Source organism: Moschus berezovskii, chromosome 20 (genome assembly GCF_049115385.1).
Source record: "Moschus berezovskii isolate FMDL1 chromosome 20, NW_MosBer_1.0, whole genome shotgun sequence".
Taxonomy (NCBI): domain Eukaryota; kingdom Metazoa; phylum Chordata; class Mammalia; order Artiodactyla; family Moschidae; genus Moschus; species Moschus berezovskii.
In genome coordinates, this window is record NC_142479.1 from 60503960 (window position 1) to 60528902 (window position 24943).

Genomic DNA, 24943 nt, shown 5'->3' on the forward strand with positions numbered 1-24943 from the left:
GAGGAGAGACGAGAGATTCCCCCTACCTTTTCTTCTCCCCTGAATTTTCTAACAGTGGTGGTATCAGTATAAATTTCAAATTTAAGTTTTAATCATGACAGACTGTCCACTTGGGTTTTTCTCCTCTGCCTTAGGAGACCTTGTTACAATGATAGTAAAGAAATTAAAAGATTACAAACCTATGAGAAAAAAAAAAAGAAAGAAAGCAAACTATCTCATGGTAGAAAAATTCCAACACATTTTTGGGAGAGGGCAAGCTGATGGAGGAGTGGTAACAGACCCACAGAGCTGTGAAGGAAGAGACCAGAAGGCGCTGGGCGGGGTGGTGATTAAAATAAAACATGTCACTTGTGGACAGGACGCCAGACTCCCCTCCTGGGAGACGTCGCTGACTCACTGTGCGTGCCCTCCAGCCAAGACACTTAGAAGTGCTCCTGCTTCTTTTCTCTCGACTGAACAAGGAACACTGTGTTTAACATCTCTAGCTTCCACTTGGGTCTGTGGGGAGCTTTATTACCAACTGAGAAGGTATGTGAACTGGTGGGAAAAAAGACCCAGCAGGCAGGAGGAGGGTTCTTAGGAGTCATGCAATCCTTTACATCCCGTGATCTCCTGAAGCACCTAGGAGGTCAGCACTCTGGGTTTAGAGCTGGATCTTGCAGGGGCAGAACTGTGGCCCAGTGCCCACATTGCTATCAGTAAAGAGCGGGTGCCTGTGCTCAGTCACTAAGTCATACCCAACTCTTTGCAACCCCATGAACTGTAGCCAGGCTCCTCTGTCCATGGGATTTCCTAGGCAAGAATACTGGAGTGGGTTACCATTTCCTCCTCTAGGGGATCTTCCTGACCCAGGGATCCAACCTGCATCTCTTACGTTTCCTGCACTGGCATGCGGATTCTTTACCACTGAGCCACCTGGCAAGCCCCATGAGAACAGGACAGGGGTGGCCAACTTGAAGAATGAATGCATGTGGACTCCCAGCTGGGACACCAGCCCAGGTACGTCCTTCGGCATCTATTCCCCATCGAGCTAGTGACCTGTCCTCCTTGGTTCCCCCACCCCTGCCACCAGTGTCCCTGTTCCTCCCCAGATCTGAAGCCCGATCTTAAGCTCTTATTTATTATTATTATTATTAGCTGCACCAAGTGTCTTGTGGGATCCTAGCTCTCTAACCAAGGATTGAACCCTGGGCTTTGGTAGTGAAAGTACTGAGTCCTAACCACTGGACCACCAAGGAATTCACTTAACCTCTTATTTGGAGTGGGCTTCCCTGATAGCTCAGTTGGTAAAGAATCCACCGGCAATGCAGGAGACTCCGGTTCAATTCCTGGGTTGGGAAGATCCCCTGGAGAAGGGATAGGCTACCCACTCCAGTATTCTGGCCTGGAGAATTCCACAGACTTGTATAGTCCATGGGGGTCACAAAGAGTCTCACACGACTGAGTGACTTTCACTCACATACTTGCTGTCCTGCCTTTCTCCTACTTATCAAGACAAGTCTAGTCTCCACACACTTGGAGCTCTGATGCCCTAGAAGTACTGCTCGGAATGAAGTAGTCTCATCACGATGTTAAAATGTGGTGCCGTAAACTGTTAGTATTGGCAGTTACATCTACTCAAGGGACAGACACACACACACACACACACATTTGATTTGGAGAACTTGCTTGTAGGCTAGGGTCCAGTCTCTTTCCTATGGCCGGGAAACCAGATGGGGCTAAAAATATTCATAGATGTACTCAATCAGTTGTCTTCATTCTTCCTTTGAGGGAATGAGTTTCTAAACCCAGAAATTTAATTTTGAAAACCACAGTCATCATTTATTGAAAATCCACTCTATAGGTCACTCCCTATCCCCTACTCTATGAAAATACAAAGAAATATAACCCCTACTTCAGAGCTAGCTAAACTATTTATACTTCTTTTATTGTATTTTTTTTTTTTTAGTCTTAATTGAATCTTTTATAATGTTGCTCCTGTTTTGTGTTTTGGTTGTTTGGCTGTGAGGCATATGGGATCTTAACTCTCCAACCAGGGATCGAACCTGCACCTCCTGCATTGGAAGGCGAAGTCTTAACCACTGGACCACCAGGGAAGTCCCTCTACTTCTTTTAAAGATCTAAGCATTCTTTTTTCCATGAGGACAGGAACCATGTCTGGCTCATTTGCCCAGTACACTGAATTCATTCATCCAGTAAATATTTACTGAACATCTACTCTGTGCCAGAGCCCAACTCAGGCACCAGAAATACAACAGTGAATAAACACAAGGTACGTCTTCTGGTTTGAGATTCTAGAAAGACAATAAGTAAATGAAGAAAGAACCCCACAACATGTAAAACAATGGTAAATGCTCAGGAAAGATAAAGAAGGGTAAGGAGACAGAAGTGGTGGAGGATGTTATTTTGCAGAGGTTTGTTGAGGGAGAGTTCTCTGATAAGCAGAAGTTCAAGTCGAGATTTGAATTAGGTGAGGGAACAGGCTGTGTGGAAGTCTAGAAGCAGAGGGACTTGGAAGTACAAAACCCTCAAACAAGAAGCAACCAACAGTGTATGTGGGAGAATTATATATGAGTGGAGTGAGCAAAATTGGGGTTCAGTCAGAAATGAGGGCTGGGGAGAGATTTCTCTGGGAGTCCAGTGGTTAAGACTCCAAATTTCCACTGTGGGAGGTATGGGTTGAATCCCTGGTCAATGAACTAAGAATCTGCATGCTGTAAGGTGCAGCCAAAAAAAAATCAAAAAAGAGAAATGTGGCCTGGGGAGAGGGAGTGGCATTGTCAGGTAGGGCCTTTTAGATAAGAACTTTGCGTAAGCTTTTCATGGAAATATGGGAAGAGAAAAGTACACAAATCATAAATGTACAACTCAATGAATTTTCACCAACTGGACACACCCATTTAAATCACCTTCCCAAATGAGTTTCAGAACATTGCCAGCAACCCTGAAATCTCTCCTGCCTCCTTTGTCATTATCCCAAGGATAATCATGACTTCAACTTCTATTACCATATATTAATTTTGCCCATTTTTGAGCTTCGTGCAAATGGAATTGTACAGTATTCCCCTTTGGTATCTGACTTTGTTCACTCCATGTTATGTTCATGAGACTCGTCCATGTTGTTATGTATAGTCAGGCTTCATTTTTTTTTTCATTACTGTATGGTATTGTACTGTATGAATATCCTACAATTTCTTTCTCTATTCTACCACCGATCAATATTTGGATTGTTTCCAATTTGAGGGATATTTCAAATAATACTGCTATGAGCATTCTCGCTCATGTCTTTTGGAACACGTGAGCATGCCTTTCAGTTGAGTAACTATCAGGATGGGATTCGGGGGTGTGGGTTTTTCTTTGGTAGAAATTACCAAACGGCCTTCAGATTTTGCTTTTCAATCTGAGTGAAAAGGGAAATCATTTGAAGTTTCAACGTAGCTACATCTTTAAAGGATCACATACCAGAAGTTCTTAAAGATTATATCTTTCAAATGTTCAGCATATGAAATAAAACCCAAGCTAAACAGAGCCAGCACTAAAAGCATGACTGCAGAGTTATATCTCTAGCCAGGACCTCTGCTCTGAACTATGCACCCATGTCTGCATAGTCTGCTTAACAACTCAACGTGGATATCTAACAGGCATCTCAAACTTTCTATGGCCAAAACTAACTTCTTGATATTCTGCCCTGGCCTAGCTTCTCCGGCAGGAGTCCCCATCTTAATTCATAACAGCTCCATTCTTCAATTTTCCTGGGCTATACACATTGGTGTTATCTTCCTCTCCTTGTATTTTTTTACACCCCATCTCCTAACAGCAGATCCTGTGAGCTCTATCTTCAGAATATTCTGGAACCATTGCTCACCCCACCCTCTTCCCCTACCTCTCTAGGCCACCATTATCTCTCCCCTAGACTTTATTTTTTGGCCATGCTTACAGGCATGAGGGATCGTAGTTCCTCAACCAGGGATTGAACCCCACAACCCCTGCAATGAAAGCAAGGAGCCTTAACCCCTGGAACGCCAGGAAAGTTCCTCCCCTAAACTAAGGCAATCCCCATCTAAGTGGTTTTCTGTCACTCCTCTATTAAAACTCTCCCATGGGGATTTCCCTGGTGGCTCAGTGGTAAAGAATCCACCTGCCAATCCAGGAGACACAGGTTCGATCCCTGATCTGGGAAGACCCACATACCTTGGAGCAACCAAGTTCATGCACCACAAGTATTGAGGCTGTGCTCTAGAACCTGGGAGCCGCAACTACTGAAGCCCGTGCACCCCAGAGCCTGTGCTCCGAAACAAGAGAAGGTGCAGCAGCTAGAGAGTAGCCCCTGCTCACCACAACGAGAGAAAAGCCTGAGCACAATGAAGACCCAGCGCAGCCAACAATAAATACATAAATAAAATCATTAAACAACTCTCCTGTGGTTTCCCATATCAGTCGTTATACTAAGTTGCTTCAGTTGTGTCCGACTCTGCAACCCTATCGACTGGAGCCCGCCAGGCTCCTCTGTCCATGGGATTCTCCAAGGCAAGAAAACTGGAGCGGGTTGCCATCTCCTTCTCCAGGGGATATTCCCAACCTAGGGATTGAACCTGCATCTCTTATGTCTCCTGCATTGGCAGGCAGTTTCTTTACCACTAGTGCCACCTGGGAAGCCCTCCCATATAAAAGTGACAACCAAAGTCCATCCCACCACTCACAGGTTGGCTCCTTCTACCTCTCTGACTTCAGCTCCTGTGCTTTCCACTTCTCACTTCACTGAAGTCACCCTGGCCTTTCCCCCATTTGCCAAACAGTCCAGGCCCACTTCCACCTCCCAGCCCTCACACCTGCTGCTCCCTCTGCCTAGAATGCTCTTACCCCTAACTGATCACTCCGCTGCCTCCATCCATTCTTTACTTAAAACTTCCTTTTGCAGCACAGACTTCTCCAGACCCCTTGATGATCGTTTCATGCTTCCCATCATACTCAACATTTCGTGTTTGCTTTCCCAGCTTTGTTTTCTCCGCTTGGCATTTATCACTATCTTACATGCCATAAGTTTTTATACGTTTTATCTTGTTTATCAGCTGTCCCTGCCAGCAGATCATATGTAATTGCCATGAGGACATTGATTTAAAAAAAAAAAACAACATTTTATCTTGTACTGGAGTATACTCAATTAAGGGGTTCCTTGGGGTCTCAGACAGTAAAGGATCTGCCTGCAGTGCAGGAGACCTGGTTCAATCCCTCGGTCGAGAAGATCCCCTGGAGAAAAGAATGGCAATCCACTCCAGTATTCTTGCCTGGAGAATTCTATGAACAGAGGAGTCTGGCGGGCTACAGTCCATGGGGTCGTAAAGAGTCAGAAATGACTGTGTGACTAACACACAAAAACATAGGCAACTAACAAACAACATTGTGATAGTTTCAGGTAAACAGTGAAGGGGCTCAGCCATACATACACCTGTATCCATTCTCCCCCAAACCCCCTCCCATCCAGGCTGCCATATAATATTGATCAGAGTTCCATGTGCTATACAGTAGTTCCTTGTTGTTTCTTTTAAATATAGCAGTGTATACAAAGCCATTGATTTTTATGTTTTGTTTACCTCCATAGTCTGGCATCTAGAATAAGTCTTGGCTCACAGTAGGTAGGGGCTTCCCTGGTGGCTCAGCAGTTCAGAATCGCTTGCCAATGCAGGAGATGTGGGTTCAATCCCTGTGTTGGGAAAATCCCTTGGAGAAGGAAATGACAATCCACTCCAGTATTCTTGCCTGGGAAATCCCATGGACAGAGAAGCCTGGCAGGCTATAGTCCACAGGGTCACAAAAGAATCAGACCAGACTTGGCGACTAAACAACAAACAAACAACAGCATAGTAGGTACTCAATAAAGATTTGTTGCTGGAGGGAATGAAAGTGAAAGTTGATTAGTCATGTGTGGTTCTTTGCGACCCCATGAACTATACAGTCCATGGAATTCTCCAGGCCAGAATACTGGAGTGGGTAGCCGTTCCCTCCTCCATGGGATCTTCCCAAGCCAGGAATTGAACCCAGCTCTCCCTGTATTGCAGGCAGATTGCAGATTCTTTACCAGCTGAGCTACCAGGGAAACCCCAGTTGGAGGGAATGGATGGATGGAACTGATCCTTGCCCCAGGTCCTTTCTTGACTACCATGTGCCTGCAAGGCTGATAAGAAACCAGAGGTGGTTCTAAGCATCTCCAATGAGTTGGAGTCACCAATAGAAACACGCTCCTTCTCTATCTACTCTCCCTTCCTGGCGTGCAGGGACCTGGGAAAAGCGGAGATGCTGATCGATATCTCTGACTGGGAAGGAAGATGGGATTAGGTACTAGAAATCAGAGGAAGGATGTCTCCGCCCGTCTGCTCCCAGCAGCAGAGGCTGCGATCTGCCTGGCAAGTCGCCTGCTCTCAGAAACAGGATGTGTCCAGAGAGGAAGTGACTGCAGACGTGGTTGGGGTGCGGGGGGGAGGGAAATGCCCTGTGCCTGAGACAGAACACTTGAGGCTAGTCATTCTGGAGCCTTCCAAGGGTCCATTCCTGGGGGGTGAGTAAATTCCGCCCCATGGCCCTGCGGTGACTCACTCCGTGTCTTGGGGAATGCGCAGCCCATCCCTAAGAAGGGAGAACAGGTGTTTCCTTCTTCAGGGTTCTCAGCTTGAGTGACTGGTGGCTGAAGCGGGATCAGTACACTGATGCCAAGCCCCCAGCCGGCTCCAGTGGGCTGTGCAATTAACCCGCTTCTGTGCCAGCGTCTTCCTGGGGACAATATGAGTGAGGAAGTGAACACTCAACGAGGCAGCAAGTCTTGGTGCTGTGTTTGCCAAGCAAACACAGGAATAACTCAGTGGCAGAGAGGAGAGAGGAGAGGATGTCTGGGTTAAGGCTCTGTAGGAACTGTCAAGAGGAGTAGCTTTTTTTTTTTTCAACACACTGCATGGCACGCAGGATCTTAGTTCCCTGACCAGGGATCAAACCCATGCCCCCTGCAGTGGAAGTATGGAGTCTTAACTACTGGACTGCCAGGGAAGTCCCAGGAGTAGCTTTCTAGCAAGTGGTTTTACTAATCTTAGTTTGAGGTAGGAGATTAGACCGTCTAGAAGCCCACTGCCCGAGGATCTCTAGGAATCCTGCTTTCTGTACCTCCCCCCGGAGTGGTCGAGGAAGCTGACTTGGCCTGAATGAGTCCTGGGCCATCATGCTCAGGCATCCCAGCAGAGGAGTCTCCCAGCTTTATGGAGGTGTTCCAGCCTCAAGACCATGAAAGCTGTGGCCTGATGTCTTGTTTGGCAGCCAGAAGAGAGAGAAACAGTTCCTGCAGACTCCTCACCTCAGTTCTGCCCTGGTGGGCTCCAAAATTTGGACTCTGCATTTTGGCTAAAATGCATTAATGTCATAAAACCTGTACCAGGAAAATTCTGATGAAAACTAGCTTGGCTGTTTAAGAATCATATACAAAGTGCTCAGCATAGGAAAGGGCAAATGCATCAATTTAAATTTCCAGAAGAACAGAAAAAGCAAGAAAACTTGGCGTGACCACAGCAATCTCCAGACAAGCTCTGGGACTTGTGTTTATGGTGAAATGCATCGAGCAGCTCAAAGCTTGGAATGCTATTATGAGCATCATGATTATTATAATAAAAGCTGCTATTTTTTTTCTTCTACTCTAAATATCAAAGCAAGCATCTTTAAGCTTGTCTTTGATATGAGGTTGAAGACAGCAGGAGGTATCATCCTGGCAGGCTGCTTCTAATGTATTTATTTACAGCAAAGAGTTCATACGGTGCAAAGCATTCTGTAACCTGCTTTTTTACTTAAGCAATTTGTCATGAGCATCTCTTCATGTCAATATATATACATCCACATTTTTCTAAGTGCTTCCTGCAAACTGAGAAAGAAAGGGGTCCTCCTTGATGGAAGACATGAGTCACCTTGGGAATAGCCTGGAGGTGGGCCCCAAAGTGGGGCCTTCCCAGGTGGTGTCGTGTTAAAGAACCTGCCTGCCACTACAGGGAAGCAAGAGACGCGGACTCGATTCCTGGGTCAGGAAGATCCCCTGGAGGAAGGCATGGCAACCCACTCCAGTATTCTTGCCTAGAGAATCCCATGGGCAGAGGAGCCTGGCATGCTATAGTCTATAGGGTCACGAAGAGTTGGACATGACTGGATCGACTTAGCACGCATTCACGGGCCCCAAAGCAGGCATCCATTCTGCTAAATTCTCTGCTAAATGTTCCCGTAGGAGGAGCGCACCACCCCAGCTTTCAGTCACATGTAGTAGAAACTGGTCCATCTTCTGTCTGAGCTCTGTGTGACAGCCAGAAAGGTGGGAAAACACCTTGAGTCTGTCTTGAGTTTTCCCCTCCTGTAATTTCCCCTCACCTTTTTCCAACTTCACTCTTTCCTTTCTAGAAGTTGGAGAGGGAAAGCAACGTAACTGATCTTCCTGGTAGAGTGAACAGCCCCACTGGTTTGTCTGAGAATGAGGGTTTTTCCCAGGACATGAGACTTTGAATTTTAAAGCTAGAAGAGTCCCAAGAAAACCAGGGAGGGTTAGTCACCCTATTCCCAGAATCAGGAGGGGTGAGGGGAGACGTGGTCAAATTTGACCAAGTTGCTAGAGATCCCCTTTTCACAGTTCCACAAAGGTCAAGTTGGAAGTTTCTGGAAGGCACATTCTCCGAGTTTTGACCAGGCCTCCTTAGGTCCCATGTCCACCTTGCAAACAATCTCCAGGACAGGAGATCAATGCCTTGGAGGCAGAGGAGAACTAGACACCAGGAAGGCGACCCGCTGAGGACCCTGAGTGTTTCCTGCTCTGCAGAGGCATCATGCATCTGAAGCCAGCCGCGACCTCTGCCCAGACTCTCCGATTTGTCCTCTCACGAAATGGCTTCATCTCGCTGAGCCTCAGTTTCCTCATCTGAAAGTGGGAAGAGGATTAGAACACAGTGACCTATGTCAGGTCCTTAGCAATTAGTGAGTGCTGAAGAAAACCCTGGTGACATTTGGAGGGAGCTCCGAGGTGCCAGAGCAGAGGGCAGGGGACAGCGCCGCAGACTCTGTCACCCCCCTCCGCACCCCCCAGCCAGTCAGTTGCCCTCATCCGCCCAGAGCCAGCTTACCATTCGCTCATCCACCCATGAAAGGCAGCAAGGTCAAGGGCCTTTCAGACCCTCTGGGTCAGTTTGGTTAGGGGGTGGCTTGCACAAAGCTTTGCTTGTTAACCTGAGGGCCCAGAAGTCACACTTTGTAGAAACACAATGTTCATGCCAGTGTCTCTGACCACAAACCCCAAGAGTCTAAATGTTGAGACACTCAGGAAGTCGAAAGGGTCCTCTTGTCTTCGGAGGCCCAGCCCAGCTCACAGGAACGGCATGCATCAAAAGGCAGGAAGTCCCTGCAAGTCTGTCCCGTCAAGCCACCAGACACCGGCCACCTTTATGTGGCTGCGCAAAAAGTCAAGTTCTCAGGGAGAGGAGAGGTGATCTGGGACCTTCAGGGCTGGGGTGGAACCCATGCCTGAGAACCGAGGCCACCACAGGAAGCCGGGCTCCCCTCTGTCAATAGAGGGACTCAGAGCTGAGCCTTGGCTCCCTCATGAGATAAGTGACATTTTGGTCCCTGTTTCCTTTTCTCTCTGTTCTTTCTTTTTCTCTTTCTTTTTTTAAAAAATAAATTTATGTATTTATTTGGCTGCACTGGGCCTTAGTTGTGGCATGCAGACTCTTAGTTGTGGCATGTGGGATATGGTTCCCTGACCAGGGATCGAACCCGAGGCCCCTGCACTGGGAGCGAGGAATGCTAGCCACTGGACCACAGGGGAGTCTCTCCTCCCTTATTTGTTTCCTTTTTGGCATACATTCTCCGAGGAAGTATCAAACATGTACTGCAACCCCCAGGAACAAGCCCCCAGAGAAACACAGAGAAGAGTGGGTGGTCTTCCTTCAAGATCTGATGTACTGAAGGTCTGAGACAGCCCCGGCCCATCACTCTCCCATTCCAGGTGTGCTTTTCTGACTGACTTGGTGGCCCAGGTTGCCAGCTCCCTGTCCTGGGCTTCCTCAGGGGACAGAGAGAAGAGAAAGTAAGAGAAAGGGGCTGGCTACACCGAAGGGATGGCCTGGCAGGTCACAGAGTCAGGCTTGGTCACGGTCGCCCACATGGAATTCTCTGCAGCACATGATCCCGTGAAGAGAGAAAGAAAGAGAGAGAATCTCTTAGTGAGCTGAAGCGGTATCTTTGCAGAAGAAGGGAGAATAAATAACAGGTTGGCCAGGAAGAATTCCTGGCCGTCCGAAGGCAATAGTAGGTAAAACACGCCAGCTGGTCATAGGAGTCCTGCTTAAGGCAGAAGCAACCCAGAAAGTGAAAGTAAACAAGGCACAGGAGGGATCTTTTCCTGGTGGTCGTGGTAGCTAAGACTCCACGCTCCCAACGCCAAGGGCCTGGGTTCGATCCCTGGTCTGGGAACTAGATCACACATGCTGCAACTAAGAGTTCGAATGCCACAACTGAAGATTCCACCTGCCACAACTAAGACCCAGCACAGCCACATAAATAAATAAAAGCAAGTATAGGAAAGTGAGAACAGGATGGGAGGAAGGAAAAGCAGAGAGTGAGACAAATTCCTAGGGACAGAGGGCAGAGGCAGGCAGCTCCTATTTGCTAAAGCCCTGTTCTAGGCCACTGAATACTGCTGGAAGACTTAGTTATCACAGCATTTTACAGATAAGAATACCGAGGGAATTCTCTGTGGTCCAGTGGTTAGGAATCCATGCTTTTATTGCCAGGCTCCAGGTTCAATCCCTGGGCAGGGAACTGAGACCCTGTAAGCCATGCATCATGGCCAGAGAAAAAGAACAAAACCCAGAAATCAAAACACGCAAACGCACAAAGAGAACCGAGACCCGTGAAGTTAAATTCTTCACCCCAGGACCACAGGCAGGGATTAGCTAAATCTGAATCTGAACCCAGGGCTGTCTTGACTCCAGTATCCAGCTTTTAATACAGCTCTACACTTTATCAGTCAATGCCTGGGAGCTGTCTGCTTTGAGTCCACACTTGACCCATGGCTGCTTCTCATTGCTTATAACTGTTAAAAATAATCACCATGTAAAAGAAAACTTTAAATCATAAGATTAAGTCAATATACACTGAATGGTATATTAAATAGGAAATGAATGTGGCTGCTGTGACAGAGAACCAAAAGAACAGAGATTTAAAGAAGCTAACAGAGAAATTTCTGTTAGCAACCTTTAACTGTCAGGAATTCAGACTCTTTCTGTCTTTGTTACTCCACCCAGGGCCCCACCAGGATGGCAAATCAAAACCATCAAAAACCTGAAAGATGCAAGGACAGCCCCTGGAACATACTTGTATGAATAGTGGAAAACTCCAAGTGGTCGTGGAGAATGTCAGGAGATTGACCCAACTATAATCAGGTACCAGCCAGCTATGGCACAATTCTAGGCACTTTAATACATAGGCTTCCCAGGTGGTGCTAGTAGTAAAGAATCTGCCTGCCAATGCAGGAGATTCAGGAGACGTGGGTTCAATCCTTGGGCAGGAAGATCCCCTTTAGGAGGAAATGGCAACCCACTCTAGTATTCTTGCCTGGAGAATCCCACGGACAGAAGAGCCTGGTGGGTTACAGTCCACAGGGTTGCAAAGAGTCAGATACAACTGAAGCAACTTAGCACGTACACACGCAATACATAGCTACTCAACAGAAAAACGCTTTTCCCCTTTCCCCAAAAGGAAAGAAAATTGGAGGCAGGGGCCAACAGAGATGATCTTGACTGTTCTGCCTTAGGGTTCCCTTAGCTTTCCTTTCTCTCATCATAATCTAGTCCAGAAAGCTGGGATAATCTTGATAGCCTAAAAAACATCACATTGGTTCATGACATGGGTGAGTTATAAGTACTAATCATCTCAGATATCTAAGTAAACCAACACATTGCAGAGGATGGAAGATAAACCCCATGGCCTTTCAACACCTACCATATTGTGAAATTCCCACAGTCTAGGGTATGTGAGACGGAGAAGGCAATGGCAAGCCACTCCAGTACTCTTGCCTAGAAAACCCCATGGATGGAGGAGCCTGGTGGGCTGCAGTCCGTGGGGTCGCTAAGGGTCGGACACGACTGAGCAACTTCACTTTCACTTTTCACTTTCACACATTGGAGAAGGAAATGGCAACCCACTCCAGTGTTCTTGCCTGGAGAATCCCAGGGAAGGGGGAGCCTGGTGGGCTTCCATCTATGGGGTCACACAGAGTCGGACACGACTGAAGTGACTTAGCAGCAGCAGCAGCAGGGTATGTGAGAAGATCCCTTCTAAAGTAAGAGATGCACTTTGCATTGCCCACCATGAAGAAAAAGATGAAAAAGGACCTCTGAATTTCAGAGATGGCATGTAACATGTGGACATGCCACTCTGGGTGACCTGAAGTCTGCCCGCCCTGGTGGGGCTTCGAATAAGAAAGCTCTCCCACATTCCAGGCCACACTGTAGACTGCTCTGCCTTTGGGTCTTAGGCACACCTAATGGAATCAGAAATGCCTCTGGCACACAGAGATATTCTCTGGGGTACCAACAAGCCCCAACAGGAGAAGGGACAGGCTGGAGAAAGGTCTTGCCTTCTTCTACCAGTCACCACTCTCCCTTTGAAAAGCAGCCTCTGGTTTGCTTCTGGGCCCAAGTTGAGAGTCAACACCTGAACACAGGCCACCAAGTCACATGCTCAGCAACACTCCAATATTCCACCAGCAGTTGGTACTGGTGTACCTGAATCCAGGTTCGAGGATCTGGAAAGCACAAGTGTCTGTACGAGCAGGTGACAAGGAGCTCCTGCTGTTTCACCATCTTTCCCTCAACCCTACACCTATGGGCTTGCAGCCATTTCCTTATGACAAATTAGCAGAGGAGGAAGAAGAACCAGTAGGCCTGGTTTCTGGCTGAGTTCATCCTGCAGGCAGGCATTATGTGAAGTCAATGACAACTACATCTCACTCAGGCATGGCCCTGAATGACAAGGGTGAAGGAAAACCTTCCCAGTGGGCCGAACTTCAGACCAAACAACTGGTTTGTCCACTTTGTGTGGAATGAAAGGTGACCTGTGAAATGGATCCACACTGACTCATGGGCAGTGGCTAATGGGTTGGCTGACTGGTCAGGGGCTTAGTAAGTACAAGACTGGAAAACTGATGACCAGAAGTTTCTGGGGACTAAACCCACATACCTATGACAAAGAAGACAAGACTATACAGTGGAGAAAAGACAGTTTCTTCAGCGAGTGGTGTTGGGCAAGTTGGAGAGCTGCATGTAAATCAATCAAGTTAGAACACTCCCTCACACTGTACACAAATATAGACTCAAAATGGCTTAAAGACTTATGACATGACACCATACAACTCCTAGAAGAGAACATAAGCAAAACATTCTCTGATGCAAGTCGTACCAATGTTTTTCTAAGTCAGTCTCCCAAGGCAATAGAAATAATAGGAAAAATAAACAAATGGGACCTAATCAAACTTATAAGCTTTTGCACAACAGAAAAAACCATAAATGAAATGAAAAGACAACCTACTGAATTGGAGAAAATATTTGTAAGCGATGGAACTGACCAGGGCTTAATTTCCAAAATATACAAATAGCTCATACAACTCAGTAACAAAAAAACAAAGAGCTATAATATATCCAATCTCCTGGGATAAACCATAATGGAAAAGAATATAAAAGAAAGAATGTATATATATATATATATATATACACACACACACACATATATATGTATAACTGAGCCATTTTACTGTACAGTAGAGATTGGTACAAGATTGTAAATCAACTACACTTCAATAAAAAAAGTTTCAGTTCAGTTCAGTTCAGTTGCTCAGTCGTGTCCGACTCTCCGCGACCCCATGAATCACAGCACGCCAGGCCTCCCTGTCCATCACCAACTCCCGGAGTACACTCAAACTCATGTCCACAGAGTCGGTGATGCCATCCAGCCATCTCATTCTCCGTCGAAAAAAAAAGTACAACCCAATCAAAAAATGGGCAGAAGACCTATTAGACATGTCTACAAACAAGACATACAGATGACCAATAGACACATGAAAAGTTGCTCAACATTACTAATTATTAGAGAAATGCAAATCAAAACTACAATGAGATATCACCTCACACTGGTCAGAATGGCCATCATTAAAAAGCCTACAAATATCAAATTCTGTAGAGGGTGTGGAGAAAAAGGAACCCTCCGACACTGTTGATGGGAATGTAAATTGGTGCAGCCACTATGAAGAACGGTATGTGTGTGCTTAGTCACGGTCGTATCTGACTCCTTGTGACCTCATGGACTGTAGCCTACCAGGCTCCTCTGTCCATGGGATTCTCCAGGCAAGAATACTGGAGTGGGTTGCCATGCCCTCCTCCAGGGGATCTTCCCAACCCAAGAATCAAACCCAGGTCTCCCACAATGCAGGCAGATTCTTTACTGTCTGAGCCACCAGGGAAGCCCTGGAGAACAGTATGGAGGTTCCTTAAAAAACTAAAACTTCCTTGGTGATCCAGTGGTTAAGACTCCACACTTCTTCCTCAGGGGCACAGGTTTGATCCCTGGTCAGGGAACTGAGATGCTACGTGCCACACAGCCACCACCACCAAAAAAAAAAAAAGGTCAAGAGTTGGAGGGAAAGGGATAAACTGGACGATTGGGATTGACACATACACACTACTATATATAAAATAGATAACTAATAAGGACATGAATTTGAGCAACCTCTGGGAGATAGTGAAGGACAAGGGAGCCTGGCATGCTGCACTCCATTGGGTCACAAAGAGTCAGACACAATTTAGCAACTGAACAACAACAACAAATAAGAACCTGCTTTATAGCACAGGGAACTCCACTCAATACTCTGTGATGGCCTATATGGGAAAAGACTAAATATGAGTGGATATATGTACATGTAAAACAGATTCACTATGCTGTACTCCTGAAATTAATAGAACATTGTAAACCAACTCAGTTCAGTTCAGTTCAGTCGCTCAGTCATGTCCAACTCTTTGTGACCCCATGAATTGCAGCATGCCAGGCCTCCCTGTCCATCACCAACTCCTGGAGTTTACCCAAACTCATGCCCATCGAGTCAGTGATGCCATCCAGCAATCTCATCCTCTATCGTCCCCTTCTCCTCCTGCACCCAATCCCTCCCCACATTAGGGTCTTTGTCAATGAGTTAACTCTTTGCATGAGGTGGCCAAAGTATTGGAGTTTCAGCTTCAACATTAGTCCTTCCAATGAACACCCAGGATTGATCTCCTTTAGGATTGACTGGTTGTATCTCCTTGCAGTCCAAGGGACTCTCAAGAGTCTTCTCAACACCACAGTTCAAAAGCATCAATTCTTCGGCGATCAGCTTTCTTCACAGTCCAACTCTCACATCCATACATAACCACGGGAAAAACCATAGCCTTGACTAGACGGACCTTGGCTGGCAAAGTAATGTCTTTGCTTTTTAATATGCTGTCTAGGTTGGTCATAACTTTCCTTCCAAGGAGTAAACATCTTTTAATTTCATGGCTGCAGTCACCATCTGCAGTGATTTTGGAGCCCAAAAAAATAAAATCTGACACTGTTTGCACTGTTTCCCCATCTATTTGCCATGAAGAGATGGGACCAGATGCCATGATCTTAGTTTTCTGAATGTTGAGCTTTAAGCCAACTTTTTCACTCTCCTCTTACCCTTTCTTCAAGAGGCTTTTTAGTTCCTCTTCACTTTCTTCCATAAGGGTGGTGTCATCTGCATATCTGAGGTTATTGATATTTCTCCTGGCAATCTTGATTCCAGCTTATGCTTCTTCCAGCCCAGCGTTTCTCATGATGTACTCTGCATATAAGTTAAATAAGCAGGGTGACAATTTTGTACCAGTCTGTTGTTCCATGTCCAGTTCTAACTGTTGCTTCCTGACCTGCATATAGGTTTCTCAAGAGGCAGGTCAGGTGGTCTGGTATTCCCATCTCTTTCAGAATTTTCCACAGTTTATTGTGATCCACACAGTCAAAGGCTTTGACATAGTCAATAAAGCAGAAATAGATGTTTTTCTGGAACTCTCTTGCTTTTTCGATGATCCAGCAGATGTTGGCAATTTGATCTCTGGTTCCTCTGCCTTTTCTAAAACCAGCTTGAACATCTGGAAATTCATGGTTCACGTATTGCTGAAGCCTGGCTTGGAGAATTTTGAGCATGACTTTACTAGCGTGTGAGATGAGTGCAATTGTGCAGTAGTTTGAGCATTCTTTGGCCTTGTCTTTCTTTGGGACTGGAATGAAAACTGACCTTTTCCAGTCCTGTGGCCACTGCTGAGTTTTCCAAATTTGCTGGCATATTGAGTGCAGCACTTTCACAGCATCGTCTTTCAGGATTTGAAATAGCTCAACTGGAATTCCATCACCTCCACCAGCTTTGTTGGTAGTGATGCTTTCTAAGGCCCACTTGACTTCACATTCCAAGATGTCTGGCTCTAGGTGAGTGATCACACCATCGTGATTATCTGGGTCATGAAGATCTTTTTTGCACAGTTCTTCTGTGTATTCTTGCCACCTCTTCTTAATATCTTTTGCTTCTGTTAGGTCCATACCATTTCTGTCCTTTATCGAGCCCATCTTTGCATGAAATGTTCCCTTGGTATCTCTAATTTTCTTGAAGAGATCTCTGGTTTTTCCCATCCTGTTGTTTTCCTCTATTTCCTTGCACTGATAGCTGAGGAAGGCTTTCTTATCTCTCCTTGCTATTCGTTGGAACTCTGCATTCAAATGCTTATATCTTTCCTTTTCTCCTTTGCTTTTTGCTTCTCTTCTTTTCACAGCTATTTGTAAGGCCTCCTCAGACAGCCATTTTGCTTTTTTGCATTTCTTTTCCATGGGGATGGATCCCTGTCTCCTGTACAATGTCACGAACCTCCGTCCATAGTTCATCAGGCACTCTGTCTATGAGATCTAGTCCCTTAAATCTATTTCTCACTTCCACTGTATAATCAGAAGGGATTTGATTTAGGTCATGCCTGAATGGTCTAGTGGTTTTCCCTGCTACTGCTAAGTCACTTCAGTCGTGTCCAACTCTGCGTGACCCCATAGATGGAAGCCCACCAGGCTCCCCCGTCCCTGGGATTCTCCAGGCAAGAACACTGGAGTGGGTTGCCATTTCCTTCTCCAATGTGTGAAAGTGAAAAGTGAAAGTGAAGTTGCTCAGCCACGTCAGACTCGTAGCAACCCCATGGACTGCAACCCACCAGGCTCCCCCGTCCATGGGATTTTCTAGGCAAGAGTACTGGAGTGGCTTGCCATTGCCTTCTCCGAGTGGTTTTCCCTACTTTCATATAATCTATCTGATTTCGGTGTTGACCATCTGGTGATGTCCATGTGTAGAGTCTTCTCTTGTGTTGTTGGAAGAGGGGGTTTGCTATGACCAGTGCGTTCTCTTGGCAAAACTCTATTAGCCTTTGCCCTGCTTCATTCTATACTCCAAGGCCAAGTTTGCCTGTTACTCCAGGTGTTTCTTGACTTCCTACTTTTGCCTTCCAGTCCCCTATAATGAAAAGGACATCCTTTTTGGGTGTTAGTTCTGAAAGGTCTTGTAGGTCTTCATAGAACCATTCAACTTCAGCTTCTTCAGCATTACTGGTTGGGGCATAGGCTTTGATTACCGTGATATTGAACGGTCTGCCTTGGAAACGAACAGAGATCATTCTGTCGTTTTTGAGATTGCATCCAAGTACTGCATTTCGGACTCTTTTGTTGACTATGATGGCTACTCCATTTCTTCTAAGGGATTCCTGCCCAGAGTAGTAGATATAATGGTCATCTGAGTCAAATTCACCCATTAAAACTTTTTTTAAAAAGACAAAGTGGTATCCATACAGGTAAAAACAAACAGATCAATGGAACAGAGTAGAGAGGCCAGCAATGAACCAAAAATCACATGAAAACAATATTTGGCAAAAGTAACATTACAAATCAGTGAAAAGGAGATGGCTGGATTACTTAAACGTGGTGCTGGTTAATTGGCTATACCCCAGTACAAAACAAAAAGTTGAAAGTTGAAAAAAAGAAGTGGATCTGGAAGAATTAGTTTTATAAATGGGAGAAGTTAGATCTTTACTTCACAGAATACGCAAAAATAAACTCAAGATGGACTGGAGATCTAAATGCAAAACTTTAATATTTTTAGAAAAAAATATAGAGATTATCTTATAGAACTGGGTAGAATAAGACTTCTCAAATAAGACACAAATAGGATAAAGTTGGAAGAAAAAAAAAAACAATTTCTGTACAAAAGAAAGAAAACAAGAGATAAAGGAGGGCTTCCCTGGTGGCTCAGTGGTAAAGAATCCACTTGCCAGTGCAGGGAACATGGATTGGTCCCTGATCCAGGAAGATCTCATAGGCCATGGGACAGCTAAGCCCGTGTGCCGCAAATACTGAGCCCACACACTGCAACTGCTGAGCCTGCACCATACACCTAGAGCCCGTGCTCCGAAACAAGAGAAATCACCACAGTGGGAAGCCTGCCCACCACAACTAGAGAGTAACCCCCACTTACCACAGCCATAAATCAAAAAATATTTTTTAAAAAGAGAGATAAAGGAAAATAAAAGGTTAAAATCACAGTGAAAATAAATCCACAGGCTTTCAGATTTATTTTCAGAAGATTTAAAGAATTCCTAATAAAGCAAGAAGAAAATGACTAACAACCCAAAGGAGAAACAGAAAATAGCCAAGGGTGTGAGGAAAGAGTTCCTAAACTCATCAACAGGAAAATGCAAATTAAAACCGCCCTGAAAGACCACTTTACATCCTTCAGATTGGCAAGAATTTAAAAGACTGTCAAGGGTGGGCACAGATGTGCACAAATAGGAACTCACTTGCACTGTTGGTGAGAGTGTAAACTGAATAAAATGTTGGCTGCAGCTAGTAAAACCAATGGTGAATAAATTCTTCAATCCAGCAGTTTCACTTCTGGGTACACACCATAAGCATTCTGTCACTCACCCAAAATGGAAGAAACTGGAATGTCCATTGCAACTCCATAATTGCAAAACAATAAAAATAAAAGCAACTAAATTAATTATCTATCAGTAAAATACTGGATAAATAACTTGCAGTAGAATTATACAACGAAATGCCATGCAGGAACTTAAAAAAGAACAACAGCTTCCTATATCATCATGAATAAATTTCAAAAACATAAATTTGAGAGCATGCTGAAGTATAATAGATACCTAATGTAATTTAACTAAAGTTAACAAATAGCTCGGAGAAGGCAATGGCAAGCCACTCCAGTACTCTTGCCTAGAAAATCCCATGGATGGAGGAGCCTGGTAGGCTGCAGTCCGTGGGGTCGCTAAGGGTCGGACACGACTGAGCGACTTCACTTTCAGTTTTCACTTTCACACATTGGAGAAGGAAATGGCAACCCACTCCAGTGTTCTTGCCTGGAGAATCCCAGGGACTGGGGAGCCTGGTGGGCTTCTGTCTATGGGGTCACACAGAGTCGGACACGACTGAAGTGACTTAGCAGCAGCAGCAATGTAATTTAACTAAAGTTAACAAATAGCTCGGAGAAGGCAATGGCAAGCCACTCCAGTACTCTTGCCTAGAAAATCCCATGGACGGAGGAGCCTGGTAGGCTGCAGTCCGTGGGGTCGCTAGGGGTTGGACACGACTGAGTGACTTCACTTTTCACTTTCCACTTTCACACATTGGAGAAGGAAATGGCAGCCCACTCCAGTGTTCTTGCCTGGAGAATCCCAGGGACAGGGGATCCTGGTGGGCTTCTGTCTATGGGGTCACACAGAGTCCGACACGACTGAAGTGACTTAGCAGCAGCAGCAGCAGCAACAAATAGCTCAAACAAAAATTTTACATTTGCAGATGCTATATATGTTGTAGAAATATGAGGACCATTATAGAAATTCAGAAGAGTAGTTGCCTCTGGAGAAGGGAGGAAAGGTAACAAGATTGGTGAGAGTTACAATGCAGGAGTAATAATAAGTAGCAGACTGATGCCTCATTGCCTTAAAAATAAAGAAAAAATGGAAAGCAAATATAGCAAAATGTTAAAAGTCACTCATCAGGGGCAGAGAATACTACAGTAAATTCTGAACTTTCCTTGAAATGTTTAACAATTTGTTTTAATTGGAGCCCTTTTTTGCAGAAATTGACAAGCTGTCTGGAAGATTATAGAAGGGACACAGAGTAGCCAAAATAATCCTAAAAAAAGAAGGAAGACCTCCCAATTCCAAAACTTACTACAAAGCTACAGTATTCAAGGCAATGTCCTACTGGCATAAGGATAGACATACACATCAACGGAACAGAATTGAGAGTCCAGAAATAAACCTTACACTTATGGTCTATTGACTTTTGTTTCAACAAGAGTGCCCAGACAGGGACTTCCCAGGTGGTCCAGTCGTTAAGACTCCAGGGTTCCACTGCAGGGGGCACAGGTTCATCCTGAGTAGGGGAACTAAGACCCCACATGCTGTGTGTTGTGGCAAAAAAGAAAAAAAAGAGTGTCCATGAAGGAAAGATTCATCTGGATATCCACATGCGAAAAACTGAAGCTGAATCTCCTCATTTCAGTTCAGTTTAGTTGCTCAATGGTGTCTGACTCTTTGCAACCCCATGGACTGCAGCACACCAGGCTTCCCTGTCCATCAGCAACTCCCAGAGCCTGCTCAAACTCATGTCCATTGAGTCAGTGAGGCCATCAACCATCTCATCCTCTGTCGTCCCCTTCTCCTCCTGCCTTCAATCTTTCCCAGCATCAGGGTCTTTTCCAATGAATCTCCTACCACACATCATATATAAAATTGTTTTAAATGCATCAAAGAGTTGACTGTAAGAGCTAAAGCTATAACACTCCTAGGAGAAAACATAGACATAAATCTTTGTGACTTTGGATTAGACAGTGATTTCTGAGATATGACATCAAAAGCACAGCGATGACGTTAAAAATAGATAAACTGGACTTTATTTTAATTTAAAATTTTTGTCCTTCTAAGGGTACTATCAAGTGAAAAGAAAACCCACAGAATGAGAGAAAATATTTGCAAATTATGTATCAGATAAGGGCCTGGAATGCAAAATATACAAAGAACTCTTACAACTCAACAATAAAATGACAAAAAAAATCTAACTAGAAAGTGTGTGAAAGACCTAAATAGACATTTCTCCAAAGAAGAGATACTAGTGGCCAATAAGCACATGAAAAAATACACTCAGCATCAATAGTCATTAGGGAAATGCAAATCAACACCACAATGAGATACCACTTCACACCCACTAGATGGCTATAGTCAAATAGATGGATAATAAGAGGTGTTGGTGAGGATGTGGAAAGGCTGGAACGCTCATACATTGCTAGTGAGAATGTCAAATAGTGCAGCCACTTTGGAAAACATTTCAGAGTTCTTCAAATTTTAATTAACCTACTTTCAAAATGTTATTATTTTTTAAGTTTTAAATCAAATTGTATTGGAGTGTAGTTGCTTTACAATGCTGTATTAGTTTCCGCTCTATGGCAAAGTGGATCTGCTATAGACACACACACACACGCGCACACACACACATGTATATATCCCTTCTTTTTTGGCTTCTCTTCTCAGTTAGGTTACCACAAAGCACTGAGTAGAGTTCCCTGTCTTGAGATAATAAAAGAAAGCTCTGGAAATGGATAAGTGGTAATGGTTATACGTGATGTGAATGCAGTTAATGCCAATGAATTGGACACTTAAAAGTGATGACGATGGTAAATGTCATGTTACGCACATTCTACTGCGATTTACAAAATCTGGGGCTCCCTGGTGGCTCAGTGGTAAAGAATCCACCTGCCAATGCAGGAGACATGGGTTTGATCCCTAATCCAGGAAGATCCCACATGCCATGGAGTAACGAAGCCCATGCACAACTTTTAAGCCCTGTGCTCTCAGAGCCCGGGAGCCACAGCTACTGAGCCCAGGGGCTGCAAGTATTGAAGCCTGCACTCCCTAGAGCCCGTGCTCCTCAACGAAAGAAGCCTGTGTACTACGACTAGAGAATAGCCCTTGCTCTCCACGATGAGGGAAAAGCCCACACAGCAGCAAAGATCCTGCACAGCCAAAAATAAATACATTTTAAAAATACAAAATCTGAACCCAAAGAAAGAGGATAACTATTCAGGAGCGCTTTGGAGACAAACCCCCTTCCCCCCACATTTATCAAAGATGGGTGACCTTCAAGACGGTGAGGAAAAATCTTCATAAATGCTGTCCAGAAAGCAGACACTGGGGATGAATACGCTTTTATAAGATAATGACATCATATGTCTAAAACTCTCCTCTATTAAGAAAAAATGCCTGTGATGTGGTCTAGAGCTGTCCAGTAGAAGTACAATTTTAGACGTGTGTAATCTTACATTTCTAATAATCATGTTAAAACAAAAAAACTGGGTTGAGGACTTATTTTTTACAAAATATGTGTGTAATCCAGCATATACAAAATATCATCTCAGTTTGTAAATAATATAAAAAATCAGTAATGACGTATTGTATTTTCATGACTTTTTTCACACTAAATCAAGAGCTGATGTGTATTTTGCTCTTGCCACCCATCTTGGTGAGAACAAGCTGCATTTCAAGGTTCAAGGACCATGTGTAGAGCTCCAGGCTTCAGTGTGAGGGGCACAATTTTGAACCAGCCCTGAGTTCCTGGTTTCTTGCTCCACCACGCAGCTCCACCACTAACAATGGGACCTGTGGAAAGAGCCTTGTGTGCTAAGTTGCTTCAGTCGTGTATGACTCTTTTCAACCCGATGGACTGTAGTCCGCCAGGCTCCTCTCTCCACAGAATTCTCCAGGCAAGAATACTGGAGTGAGTTGCCAGCCCTGCTCCAGGGTATCTTCCTGACCCAGAGATCGAACTAGCGTCTCTTATGTCTTCTGCATTAGCAGGCAGGTTCTTTACCACTAGCGCTACCTGGAAACCCCAAGTGCCTGAATAGCTGTGAATCTCAGTCCTGAAAAGTGAAAGTTGTGTCCATCTCTTTTCAACCCCATGAACTGTAGCCTTCCTGGTTCCTCTGTCCATGGAATTCTCCTATATAGAATACTGGAATGGGTTGCCATGCCTCCCTCTAGGGGATCTTCCTGACCCGGGGATGGAACCCCAGGTCTCCTGCACTGGGAACAGATTCTTTACCATCTGAACCACCAGGGAAGCCCGAATCACAGTCCTAGTCTTGAGAAATTCTTAATAAAATGGAGTCGAGTTGACCTGTCTAGGCCATATGCTTATTGGAAGCCTCCATCAAGACAATACACAACTATAAAGGTTCACACAGCTGTGATGTCTGATTGAATCTATCAATACCAAAATGCAATATGTTAAAATTATAGCCTAAGACCATCATAACCACAGGCAAGAGAAATACTTCTGGACAAAAATTCCCTGATGGTCCAGTGTTTGGGACTCTCTGCTTCCACTGCAGGGGGCACAGGTTCAATTCCTGGTCAGGGAACTAGGATCCCACATGCTGCAGGGTGCAGCCAAAAATAAAGAAATAAAATACTTCTGGACAAGTGAATTCAGGGGGAGGCATGCAGGGAGGGTAGCAAGGAGAAGTTCATGGTACAAAGCGTTCGTAGACAACTCCAGACTAGTCTTCTCCAGGAAAAGAAGCCCCAAAGCCACAGTCACTAATCTGTGAATGTAGAGCCTGAGAGACACATGGTCATAGCTTGTTCTGCAAATGGATTTTCTTCCAGGCTATAAGATGCTATTTCTCAAAGGAAGGGGCTCAGCGCTTCCTTGTTTATGAATTTATTCTTCAGGGGTGGAGTGATTTAAAGAGCTGGGGCTGTTTCCTGACGGTGTTCACTGAGCCAGCCTGGAAGCCTCAGACCCCAGCCGGGCTGACCACGAGCCAGACCCAGAGTAAGCTTCGTCCCACGCTTCCTGTCGGGTCCGGCAGCCTGAGTTTCCTGGTGACCCTTTCCTGCACCCAGCTGATTCAAAGGCCTGGCAAGACCTGGTGCCAGCCAAGAAAATCTGAGGCAGCCAGGTTTGTTATTTCAAATCTCTAACCCAGCAGACCTCTGTGTTTGGCTAGTAAATAGAAAGTTAAAACAAGGATGCATGTGATAGCTGTGATTTTTAAGACAAGTGGGCAAAAATCCTTGCGTGGCCAGCCTTCAAAATGTCAGCCCATTTCAAATTGAACGATTTAACTAGTGTCATAAAATAATAAAAATGATGAACAGTGGGAAGGTAAAAATGGCAAGGCCATTCTAGGAAACGCTTTGGCAGTTTCTTATAAAGTTAAATATATACTTACCATAAGATTCAGCAATAGCACTCCTGGGAATTTATTCCAGAGAAAGGAAAGTGTGTGTTCATACAAAGTCCTCTATACCAATGTTTACAGCAGTTTTATTTGTAATAGTCCTGTATTAGTCAGAATTCTTCAGAGAACCAGAACCAGTAGAGAGAGGTTAAGAGAGAGAGAGATTTCTCATAAGGAATTGGATCACATGATCATGGAGGATGACAAGGTCAAAGTTTCGGAGTCGGCGAGCTGGAGATGAAAGAAAACCAATGATGTAGTTCCTCTGAGTCCAAAGGCCTGAAACCCAGAAAGAGCTGATGTCTCAATTTGAGTGTAAAGGGAGGAAAAACCAATAGCTCAAGGCAGTCAGGCAGGAGGATTCCCTCTATTGGGGGGAAAATCAGTCTTTTTGTTCTGTTCAGGCCTTTAGCTGATTGAATGAGGACCACCCACCTCAAGGAGAGCAATCTGCTTTGTTGAGTCTACCAATTTAATTGTTAAACTCATCCAAAACACCCTCCCAGAAACAATCAGAATCAAATTTGACCAAATATCTGAGCACCACGT

The 24943-nt window shown here is 44.9% G+C and overlaps 1 long non-coding RNA gene across 1 annotated transcript; it reads left to right on the forward strand.

Moving 5' to 3' along the window:
- Positions 1-381: 381 nt before the first annotated feature.
- On the forward strand, positions 382-24099 carry LOC129537904 (uncharacterized). Its single transcript, XR_008682129.2, has 3 exons — positions 382-528; positions 835-999; positions 23883-24099. It is a non-coding gene; the product is annotated as an uncharacterized LOC129537904 (long non-coding RNA).
- Positions 24100-24943: the final 844 nt, after the last annotated feature.